At 43.3% G+C, this 12,723-nt stretch overlaps 1 pseudogene; it reads left to right on the top strand.

The window, feature by feature from the left end:
- The first annotated feature begins 4,236 nt into the window (after positions 1-4,236).
- Positions 4,237-12,239, top strand: LOC135988070 (aldo-keto reductase family 1 member B1-like; annotated as a pseudogene).
- The last annotated feature ends 484 nt before the right edge of the window (positions 12,240-12,723 follow it).

The raw sequence follows: 12,723 nt of genomic DNA, 5'->3' as shown, positions 1-12,723 counted from the left end.
ATGCAGGTGGGGGGCTCCAGGCCACATGCCCAGAGGTTCTACCCTCAGCAGAAGAATTTGGGCTAAAGATAACACTTGTGTTTAGCTCCAACAGCCGAGGAAAATGAGGCTAAACCTTCCCAGGACACTTTGCCCTCACACTGGAGACACAAGGGGTTTATTGTCAGGTTTGCTGTCATGCGAAAGCTGATGTTGCTTCCAGATCCAGATGGGCCATGGGAGGGAGGAGTGGGAAGGTGGGCAACCTGCACGGTGTATAGATTTAAGCACTCTGCCCGACCTGAGCTGCTGTTGCAAGAAGTCACCTTGGCTGCCTTGGCCTCTGCAGCAAAGCTCAGGTGTACACTGGATAAACTGCCCAGGGACAGCTTTTAGCTAAGTATGTGGGATTCAGTGCTCATGTATTGATATTCTCTGCCTTGCAGTTATGACGTGGAGTTCCCCTCGCTCAGGGTCTGGCTACGAAAAAGCAGCACCAGGATCTCTGCCTGAAGCCACAGCAGTGCTGTAGAGACACTGCAGGATTGGGATTCATTTTATGTGTTTGAGCCACTGAGTGAAGCCTGGCTTGGGTAGCAAGGGCTTTGAAAAAGCAGTTAAAGCCAAGAATACACATGTGGAGAGATTACTGTAGGTCCTGGTAACTCTCCCTTTCCTTTTTTTTGTTTGTTTTGGGATTACCATGTGTTAAGGGAAGGAGTCTCTGAGATAGGAATCTCTGAGATAGGAATAGAGCAGTAGCAAAATGCACCAGTTTTCTGTTTCATCTCCAGCAGACTCATCCTCAGATTCAGATATTCCCTGTCTTCAAGAAACACAAAGAAAAACAGAAGAAAAAAAAAGAAAAAAAGCAACATCTATAAAAAGAGATATATAAAAATATGTATCACACATACATATAATCTCTAAAGCTTCACTATATTGTAAATCCCCAAACGATATATGAAGGTAAAAGAGAAATAGTTCTTTAATACTTCCAGTATTGTTTTAATTTACAGGAGTCACTTATCAACTAGTTATGGTTGGTATTTACACAAAAATGCTACATGCAAGTTCTATGCTTAATAAAGATCTTCATAAAAGGACCCATCCTAACACAGATTAAAAAATGTGTTGATAAGACAGGAGTTACTCTAAACTACAACAAAATGTGTAAATCATATTAGGACTTAGCATTGCTAGTAATTTTAATAATAATGGCTTTACTGGTAAGTGTGTGGAACACAATCAGCCGTTGTTTCTCATAGATTCCAGTAATGAATTCTGTGATAATATTCCTGCAAGGGAACTTTGGCAGTTTTAAGTCACTGAAAGCATCTTCTTTCAACAGGTGTAACCTTTGCTAAGCAGATTCTCTCACTGGCAGCCGCTGCCTTTTTTTTCTCCCCTGGGGACAGCTTTGGTTTTTGCCTTCCTGGAAGCCAACACTGGGCCTTTACTCACCCTGTGCTGGCCCTTCACTGGCCCCCGGCATTCCCTACAGCGCTGCCTTTCCAGAAGCTTTGTCTTACTGGTCTCTTCTCCTTAAAGCCAAGCTCTGGTCCTATCCTGACTGAGGCCAAACTTCTCCCAGGGACATTTTGGTGATGTCAAGCTGGGTCCGGCTTCACCAATAACATCCATGCTGGTATTTCTCCTGCTGACACAGCTTGGGCTTGAAGCTGTGAGCAGGGGGCAGCACTTTCCTAAGGAGTGCAAGCAGAAACCTCCAACAACCTTTCTAAGGTATTTTGTGAAGCAATTAGTTTTTCAAAAAGAGAGCTATTTAGCTCTGGCTCCATGCTGTTCCCCACGTGGCTGGATTATATTTTACCAGCTTCAAGCTGGCAGGCTCAGCGCTGTTTGCAACTGCCTGTGGAAATGTGCCCAGGGGTTGCCATCAAAAATTTCTGGCATACATGAAGTAAAAAAACCTGGAATAGAAATGCTTCTGAGCTAAAGCTACCTGGATTAAAGAAAAAAGTCGTGAGTGCTGTGAAAAACTGAACAGGGACTTAAAAATAAAGGCAAAGTGAACAAAAGACCTTCACACGGGCTTAAGAAAGGGTGTGCTGAGCTAATGACTGTTTTCCTAAAATAGATTAACGACTGGAATTTCAGCAGCCAGTGGGATGCGGTTTGATTCAGTGTGAAAACGTGCTTTGCTGCACGAGGGATGGGGGAGCAGTGCGAGGCATAACCCTCCATGTCTGCCTTTGTGGTGGGCAGAGCAGAGGTCGAGGAACCGGGAGAGCCCCTCTCGTTAGGGAGGTGGCTACAAATCGCTGAGGGACAGGGGACATGACATCTGTACTGGCAAGCCAGCCTGTTGTTAATCTACATTATTTTCTTAATGAGCTGGAGTGAATCTCTTCCCATCCTTGGTTATAGACCAGCTTTATGGGTTCCTCGGCAGTCCCTGTGACCAGGGCATCAGGTGGATGATCTGGAGAGCAGAATTCAGGCAGAACAAGACTGTTATTTTTGACCTCAGAAATAAAATTAAAGGAGTTTGTCCTCTGGCTTGTCCCAAAGCTGCGGTGATCTGCGGAACTCAGTTAAAATCCTTGGACGTGGGGCTGAGGTGCCCGTGGCCAAAGCCATCTCTGGCTCCGACTGCTGGGGAAAAGCCAGGCTGTAGGATGGAGGAGCAAGAAGGTCTGCGACACAAAGCCATGCGGGAAAGGTCAGGCTGCGGGCAGAGGTCGCTGCTGCTGGTTGAGACGAGCACGAGCAACGACTTAAAGGTACAAGAGGAAAACTACCTGATGTGAAAAGGAAATCTGCTGCTGGAGGACATCAGTTTGGTATGGCCGAGGACCTGCTGTAGGGAGCAGCAGGGTGGATTGATGCCTGTGGGGGCTCTTTGGGTGTCTGCCGCAGGAGTGCTGAGTGTTCTCAGGCTCAGCCTCTCAGGCTTTGTTGGCTTTTGTCTGCGTTAACTCCAAAACAACAAGTTTATGCTTTCAGGTTAAGTGTATTCTGCATGCAGGGTCTGCATTGGGTAAAAAGTGCCTGAACACGGTGACCCGCTCCGGCCCGCTGGGCATTCAAGACGCCGCCTGTCCAAATGTGATGCTTACCCTGGGGCTGGATTTGCCTCTAACAGGCAAAGAAATGACAGGGAAGGAAAAGTTCATTAATGGCTGGATGAACAGTAAATGCTTAGCACTCATATCTTGCAAATTTTTTGGGCAGGGCTCTGAAACCGAGTAGCACGCCAGCTCCTTCTGGCAGGACAGGGGAGCCTCCAGGCTGGGCTCAAACCCGCCCTGCATAAAAACAAGAGGTTTGGGGTTCTCCTGAATAGGCTACAGTTCCTACTGAGCCTTGTAAAACAGTTTTTTCCAGTTTATGCAAAGTTGTTTTCAGTTGTGAGTGGTAAAAAATCCAATGTAGGACAGCATGAAAACAGGAAAGGCCATAAAGTAACAGCAACGCAGTGTCAAGGGACAAGATACCTGAAGCTGTTTGGCTTCTGTGAAGTGGGTAAGTATAGAAAACAACAGTGACTGGTCCATGAAACACAAATATGCCACAGTGTGCCATTAGTGATCACCAGTCATGCAGATTAAGCAGTTTTGATTTTGAAAAGTCACGCAGAGCAAACACGATGCCTCTTGAAGAGACAAAACTTTCTTTATTTCTTAGCTTCTCTCTGAAGCAATGGGAACCCTTCATTAAAGGCAATGTGTTATCCTTGTGTCCTGCAGCTCGTTAGTATGAGCCACAGGCTGTAATGGGGGCACTGGAGGGAATATATGCAATATGGGTGCCCAGTGCTGTGGGGATTCAGCAGTATTGGGAATTTTTTTAAGAAGTACCTCTCCTGTGGACAGACCTGCACTTCCTCCTGAGCCAAACAGCTTTGTAGCTTCTTCTGGCAATGTCTTCAGGAGTGGACAGGTGAGACCAGAAACCATTCTTGGGAAGTGTGCAAACTCCTCAAATTCTTGCAGAAGAGCAGAGACTGAGGTATACAGAAAGCTGGAACCTTGATCAAAGTGATATGCGTAACTGGCACAATGACCTCACTCAACAAATTCACGTGAGGAGCCCACAATCAGTTTTGAAATACTCCGAAGCATGTGATGAATGTGAAATCTCTGCATTCTCCTGTTTGTTGTAGCACTTCTGCCCACATTTTCCTTGTCGGCAGCCAGTCAGCAGGCAGGAGGGAGGTGTAGAGACTATTTAAAAAGTTTTGGAAGGGGCTGCAGTCTCGCCTTGCCTGTGGCGGTGGGGAGGGGACCACGCATGGCCACCTACCTGGAGCTGCCCACCTGCGCCAGGATGCCCATCCTGGGGCTGGGGACCTGGTAGGTACCTCCTGGAGCTGTGGAGTCACCATCCCTAGAGGTGTTTAAAAGGTGTTTAGACAAGGCTCTTAGGGACATGGTTTAGTGCTAGAGTTATGTTATGGTTGGACTTGATGATCCTGAGGGTCTCTTCCAACCGAAATGATTCTATGATTCTATGACCTCTCCCCATCCCCATGCCTCTAGTCATGCAGGTGACACCAGGAAATTGCTGAGACTCGCAGTAGACTAGCAAATCTCCTCCTCAGGTCAGGAAAATGCAGCAAATCCTCTGTGCACTGTTTCTTGCCTTTTGAAATATTTTGGGTATTGCAGGTATTTACATCCGTCCTTCAGGAAATCTTTAAAGTGCAGGTAGAAAGAGATTTTTCTTAGCTATGGAAAAAAAGTTACATACTACAAAAGTAAAAACTTCTGCCTAACTTCTTTGTTGTTGTTGTTTGTTTCTCGTTTTTTGCTTTTGGCACTAGTTATTAATATGCCAGCATGTTGTATCAGTGTCATCGTTGATGAGTGCGTGTAGATATAGGAACTTAAGTGGCAATTGGTAGATATGGAAACGGGAATTTATATAAACTCCTTAGAGACTGAAAATAACTCATTTGTATGGCAGCAGATGAGTACATAGCACTTCACAGGAAAATAGTTTGGGTAGGTCTTTACACAGACTTTCGATAAGAAAGACAATTTTAGGATATACTGAATTATAAATGTACAAGGAGTCTGGAAATGAGCTGAAAATTTTAAGAGAGCAAGCTTCTTAAGAAGGAAAAAAATACAGTGAATTGTCCCTTGGATTTGAGATTGGAAATGAAATACATTGAACTGCAAGCTGCTGAGTTCATGAAACACCGTCCCACCAGCATAACAAGTATATTAAATTATTCTTGCTATATTTTTTGGTCAGCTCCTGCTACTCATTACGTAACACACACAAATGGGGCTGAGTTTATTTAACCCTTTCAGTCTTGATTGGTCTGATGACAAAAGACGCCAAGAAGCCTAAAGTGACTAAGTAGGCCTTAAAAAACCACAGTGTGCCTCGTGTGAGGCCTCTCAAGGCACTGGGGCTGCGATGGGTGAGCTCTCTGAAGGAACCTGTTAGGACACCAACAGGAACCGTTCTGGACTAAACAGGAGGAAAATTTTGGACACGCGATCCCTGCCACCACAAAAATCTCTTGTGTTAATGCGACGAAAACATGGCCCAAACCCACTGCAATTCCTTAATCAAAGCTGTTCAATATCAAGGTTCCTACAGCAGCTGCACCTCCCTGTGTCTCGATGCCGCAACGGGGACTCTGCTTTACCCAGTCACTCTGACTTGAAGTCCTGTCCAGTAAGCACCGTGTAAAATGAAGTAATGGATTTTCTTTTTTTTTTTTTCTGTAAAACATCTCATGTTACAGAGTTTTGTGTAATCATGGGGTGTGCTGTCACCTTTGCTCTCCACTGACTTCTCCTTCACTCAAAAGCAATGCAGATCAGTCCCTGCTGTAGGTTTTCTTTTCCCCCAAAGGAGTGCTTGTCCCTGCATGGCAGCTTTTTTTTTAGCCTGTGTTCCCATGTCACCCTGCAAGCTACAGTACTGACACACAGGGAGGGGTCAGATGGGGAAAGGGGCTGCAAAAAAGGAAAACTTGAAAAAGAAAATCTAAACCGGCTATTTGGTTGTGTGTAGCCTTGTGGAAAAAAACGCTGCAGTTTCTTTTTAAAAATATTTTTAGTTTTTATTTAAGTGAACCGACCAAACACCCTTTGATTGGAAACGCTCAGAGAAGTGAAATAATAATAATAATAAAAAAGATGATGGGTGGGGATATAATAAATTTAAATGTAGGAGGTGGCGGTGGTTTTGAATCATGTTTCTGTTTGAAGTGCCGTTTTCCAGAATTGGTACCCAGTCATCAAACAACTCTTCAGTGTCTCCAAGCCAAGAATCCGAAGTGACTTACTTCGCTATGAAATACCAGGTTGTGTATTTTACCCAGGAGGTGGCACTGTCTGTAGCGTTTTGCCATCCTCTCACCTCCCTTCTGCTTCAACAAGAGCCGTCTTTGTGTGCAGGACCAGTGAGCTTTCCAGGGGCGATTCATTCCCGCATGTCGCCACTATCTCATACTAAAATTGCTTTTAATTTCTGGGCAAATGAGAACTTACCTTCAGACAGCCTGGTGTCCAAACGTGTATGTTCAATCCTTAGAAAAGGGCAGACCGGCTCAGGCAACTCATCAGTGATTCCCGTGGCCACTTCCAAAGAGCTCATTTTATTATAGAAAACTGAAGAAAAGCAAGATCCTTACCGGAACACCTCATTATCTGGGGGTTTGAAGTCTCCAGATTTGGAGGATAGCAAACTTCTTTTTCTGCTGTTTATAGAATTATTGACTTTTCTTCTTGTTTCAGTCTCTCCAAGGAACAGCGAGAGATGCAGTGAAGTTTGCCATTGATTGTACCGTGTACGTTGTTCGCCACTTTGATTGTACCAGAATGAGAGTGAGGTTGGGGATGCACTATGAAAAAGAATTGAGGAGAGGGTTGTGATGTGAGAAGACCTCTTTATTGTCAGTAAGGTGTGTCCTTGGATAACTTGTCTCACATGAGGCCAGCTCTCAAGAGGAGAGACAAGGTCCCAACGTGCAAAGTGTTGGGGGATGCAGCTCGTCTGGGAATTTACTCCTCTCGGTCAGGGCAGAGCGTTTTGCGGATGGAGGGAAGGAAGAGGTCAACCCTTGAAAAAAAAATGGCCTGATTTGAGAGGGATTTTTTTGTAGTCCATGTCCATTGTCAGCCATGGAGACAGGAACTGAGGCCGTGCTCTCAGTTGCCTCTGAGATAGGAAGTGGGGCTATTGTATTCATGGTCACTCCTGCTGTGCTGCCGGCCTCAGCCTGTTAGCTCCCCTAGGTTATGTTTTGTTTTGTTTTTTCCCCCAACAACAATGGTAGGAAAAATAAAGTAACTTCTATCTGCTGGAAGCTGGCGGGTCGATTTTCACCAGTTTTGCTTTATTTCTTTGTAAGTGCTGTGTGAACCGTTGGAATTTCAAAGTAACTGATTCTCATTTCACTTAACTGACAACACTGCAAATAAAATAAGGTGCACGAAAGTGGCATTTCCTCAAGACCAGATGTGCCATAGCGTGACCTGCCTCTGCACCTGCGCTGTGTGTTTCCCTGCCAGAGATGCTCTGTGGTCGTGAGGCTGGGCGAGCAGCTCCCAGGCTTTGGGCTACCCCCACAGCTGAGGTCCACCTCCTACAAGAGATCACTGGTGAAGGAAGCATGCCAGAAAACACTTGCTGCCCTCCAGCTGGGTTATTTGGATCTCTACCTGATGCACTGTCCCATGGGATTCAAGGCATTGAGACTTTGGCTCCTGGGAGCCACCTGTCAGAGCTCTGCCACTTTTTCCTTTGGGTCTAGACGTGCCCTTGGTCCTCTCTAATCAGGAGTGTTGTTAAACCTCATTAGGACATAATGACAAACCTCTGCAGGGAGTGCCCTGGAGGAAAGGTAATAGCAACTTCAAAAAAAAACTATTTCCGCTTTGCAAGAGGTGTATCTTCTGCTCTAAAGGCCGGTAGTAGATTATTTTATTTTGTTTCTTGTTTGCTAGTTGGAAGAAAACAGGGGTGTGTGGGGGAATACAGCACTGATTATACTATACTGCCACTGCTAAATGCTACACCTCCCTTAGGAAATTAAGCGGTGTTGATGATCAGTTATCCTGCCCTAGCTCTCTCAGAACAGCTCCTTGTTGAGCTGCTCTGTTCCAAGTGACAAGCTTTTTATTATGAGATAATTATATCGTTAGCTGAGGAATTACCTTAAAAAAACCCCTTTTATTTTGGAGCTGAAGGTCGACTAGGGGAAAATATTTTAAAATAGTTGTTCTACTGAAACAATCATAGTGTAACATTTGTTAATCTTGAATAATGCTGTTAGTTATCTGTATGATGACACATGACGTGAGAGCCCATGTCTTTGACCAGCATCCCACCGTTCAATGTGCTGTACTAACGCCACATAGGAAGAGGATCCCAGCAAAGATGATTTTACCATTGAAGTCTTTGCACAGGCATTTTTTCCATATATATATATATAAAGATCTTAATTCAATAGCAAGTCTGATTCTGTAGTGTTTCCAGGCTATGGAAGAGCTGGTGGATGCGGGAATGGTGAAGGACATTGGAGTCTCCGACTTCAACCGCAAATAGATAGATCAGCTCTTGAGCAAATCAGACTTAAGACACAAACCTGCAAATAATCAGGTAAATTGTTCTCAAACTTATCAGTACTGACATCACACCCATCTGAGGTGCTGCGCTTGATGGAACATCTCTGGCAGTGAAATAACTTTTATGTCAAGGCTGAACTTTTTGATACCTGTGTGAGAATACACCAGTATTTGGCTAAACCATACAGTAATGAAAAATGTGGGGTGCAGCACTGAGCAAGTGCAGGCTGAGAGTTGAGCTCTGCAATGCAAAACGTGGTGGGGATCGCCCTTCTCCTTTCCGACAACCCCAGTATTTGTCCCAGGAGCTACAGAAAAAGGGGCTGCATGGATAGGACCAAAGTCTGGCTACACTGCTGGGGTGAATGGGTAGGACTGGATGATAGAGGTGGGCGCTTCAGCTGGATGTAGACAACCAGACCCTGGAGCCCATTCATATGGGGACTGTAAGAGGTCATGAAAAATGAGGCAGGCAGCTGGAAAGAGAAACTAACGTACGAAGATTGGGCCTTCCTGGAGGCAGGGCTGGGAAGAAGGGGAAATAATCTGAAATACTGGCTGACTCTCCTAAAAACCCCATAGCTGCAAAAAGAACCACCTTCTCAAAGCTGGTATGAGGCTTGGTATGTCACCGTAGCGATGCTAAACCTTGCAGTAACTTCTGCTTCTGAAGAAATCAAGTATTTTTGGTTATAGATTGAGAGCCACCTCAGGAAGAGCTGATTAAGTTTTGCCAATGCCGAGGGATCTCTGCTCCTGCATATCGTCCCCTTGGAGTGCCCAACTGGCCATGGTAAGAATACTTTGTGAGACTTCTTTCTTAGATGTAGATTGAAGCCAATCCAGTAAACCAGTCTTAGGATGTGGACAAATCCTCACAGAGTAAAACCGATGTAATTATAAAAATATTTACTAATTTGTTAAAAATGACACACACAGAGAGAAACCTCTCTCATACTTATTGTGATATTCAATCTAGCAATTCATACCCATGCTGTTACTGGAGTTTCATATTTAGGAGAAAAATGATCAACTGTCTGGAGAAAGTAGTGAAGATAATTCCTAAATGAGCTTGGCTGATCTTACTAAATATGTAAGAGACTAAAAAAACCCCAATCAATCAAACAAAAACACATAACACACACACACACAAAAGACACAAAAAAAGCAAAGCAGTGCATGCTCACAAAAATAGCAGCTTTGCAGTCCTGCTGAGATAAATGGATTAGGTTTTTAAATTAATGACTTGAAGAAATTTTGCTTTTACTCCAGTCTTCATGGTTTTCTCTGACCTGAGACAGGCCGTCTACCAGAGCAGCTGTGCTTGCGAAGGACATGACAGCTGCCCATTCTCAAGAGGAAATTTTTGGTATGTGGACCAAAGAAATTCCCGGCCTGATCCCAGGCTGGACTGAAATGTATTATAGTGACCTAGAAACTGCAGGCCTCTTCTCATGTGCCAACCTGTGATAAAAAGAAAAGAATGAAGGCTGGGGCTGGAGCAATGAGAAGTTGGTGAATTGAAGTGTGCAAGCTGATGCTTTCTTAAAATTTAAATAATATTCTTACACTACAGTGCTTGAGGGAGAAGACAGTGGGCCATTTAACTGCTGAAATCTGCTTTTTATTTTCACAGGTCCAAGCGTGAGGATATTTCCGTTTTTGATGATCACCAAATTAAGGAAATTGCACTCAAGTACAGCAAAACCCCAGCTCAGGTTAACACTGGTCATAGTGTTTTCCTTAGTGACGTGTATTTTCCCTACTTGTGCTGAAGTAACTATTTACAGAGGTATTATGGAAAGCTGAGTTCCAGCTGTGTCTCATACACATTGTAATGCTCTAACACTCGTTTTAATCACAGACAGAAAATTACCAATGCCTTTGGGCTTTAATTGGCATGCTAGCCACTTCTACACACTGCATCCCTGGCCAATCCTGAGCTCTTGGCCAATGCACTTCTATGCTGTCATCTCTGCTTGAGACAGATCATAATTAAAAGAGTTCATGTAATAATTAAGAAGGGTTTGCTATAGTGCTTTTCCTCTCTGAGCCACCTCTGATTATCAGTGGAGCTGTTCCATGTAACCATGTAGGCACGTGCGGCTTTTGGCTTGTAGAAGACAGGCAGAACTTCTCAGCCGTAATTCCCTGCCTGTTCCTGCAGGCGCTTATCTGGCTCCAGTTGCAAAGAAATGTGAGTGTAATTCCCAAATCTGTTGCTCCATACCATATTAAGGAAAATTTTAAGGTATGACTAAATCTTACAAAATTCTCAATAGTGTTAAACGTTTACACAGAAAGATCCACTCCGCCAGTGGAGCAAAGTACCACCCTCATACTTAGAACCAGGAAAAAACCTTTTGTGTGTCAGATACCACGTAGGTTATTTCTTTATGAATGCAAAAAATTTACTTTAAAAGTAAGGAGCTGAGTTTCCTTCATTAGAACACATCAAGTAGGAGATAGTAACTTTTCCACCTTGTGATATCAATAAAATGCAATTAGACCCCCCGGCACTGTGAGTTGATGACATTTTTTCACTGTTCACCACAAACATGCATCCATTGCACACTCTCTAGTGCTTGAACAAGCACGACTCTTCTCTACATCTGCTTTTGGTATTCTTCCTGCAAATTAACTAACTCTTGTCTTTTTGCAAACTGAAGTAACCCAGCTGTTTGGCACCTTTATTCAGGTGTTTGACTTTGAATTAGCTAAAGAGGAGATGGGAAACCTTCCCTGCTTTCAAGAAGCCGTATTGCATCTGTGCATTAAGCGAGTACTTCCTCAGCAAGCCTGGATTATCATTGGGTATCCTCTTAACATGCAGTATTTGATAGCCCCACTTAAAAATAAAAAGAGAGGGAACCTTAGCCAATGCCTGGTCACATCCATTTCTGCTGGAATCAAACACCAGGGTTTATTAGAGCACTGCCTGTCTTGTACAGGTTGGTAGCACTAAGATTTTTGCAGGTATGTTGTGTGTTACCTTTTAAAGGATGCACACCAAGCTGCTGTCTGAAAATCAAAATCAGCTGGAAACTCCAAAATAAATAGGCGGCTTTTTTTTTTTTCTTCTGTTTTCTTTGGCTACTTTATATAAGAGACAATCTGTGTAAATAAACTCCATTTTAAGAATGAGAGGTGTAAGGTTTTTTTTGAAGTGAAAAACTGCGCCTATATATTTATGCCAAAGTTACCAAGGCAGTGTCTAGATAAAAGAATCATTAGATACACACTTACCAAGATCTACAACTTATTCTGTTTTCCCAGGCTACCCACTTACCTAGTTGTATACTGAGGACTTAAGAGTTCCCAAGAGAGCCATTGAATAACGCAGGGAAGTTTGGTAAGCAAAAGATACATTATCTTTTAAGAACAAGGTCACTGGTATGCATGAAGGTTACAGAGCATTAATTTCCCTGCCCTGTGTAAACCAACCAGGCTCCTGTTAATGTCATTACTGTAGTTCACAGCTTTAGTTCTGCAGAGCTTTTGTCAGGGAGAAAAAGCTTTTTCTTCTTAATCTGAAGACTGTATCCTTAAAGTGTTTTAATCATATTATCTTCTTCTATATGCAAAAATCACAAGGTCTATCCTTTTTGTTGGAAGCCTGACATAGGCATAATCTTCAGATCCTCCAGGGACCAGGGCTGCATATCATTGTTTCAAGCAATTTTAATACTCCATGTGTATTAAATCACAAGTGGAGTATGTATTACAAGATGGTAGAAAGTAGCTCACAAGCCTTCTGAAGTGTAATCTTTGAGTGTGCTTCCCTTGTTATCGGCCACAGTTATGCCAGTCCTTTATCTTGTATCTTTGCTCTGCTCTTGTAGGAGCAAAATTCTGATTTGTAGCAAAATATATATTGTCTTATAATTTAGTAATGATAAAGACATTTAATAGACCTGAATCTTTGGGATTTGTGAAAAGCAGTCTTTGTCATCAATATAAACCCTGACAAATTTTAGAGAAATTTAGATTCTCCCAGGGGTTGTATTTTTGGACAAAATGTCAAAACATATGCTATCTTTTAATTGTTAATACAAGACAGTCCATTTAACATCATAAGATTTTTATGAGATAAGGTAATATGCTGCTTGAGATTCCTAGTTCAGTAATTTCAGTGTAACAGACTGAAAGCTCTTTAGAGGACACTGAATTATTTTCAGGAGCTGCT

This window comes from Caloenas nicobarica, chromosome 1 (assembly GCF_036013445.1).
Source record: "Caloenas nicobarica isolate bCalNic1 chromosome 1, bCalNic1.hap1, whole genome shotgun sequence".
Lineage (NCBI taxonomy): Eukaryota > Metazoa > Chordata > Aves > Columbiformes > Columbidae > Caloenas > Caloenas nicobarica.
Note: the sequence above shows the minus strand (reverse complement) of the source record. Positions and strands in the feature narration are given on the sequence as shown.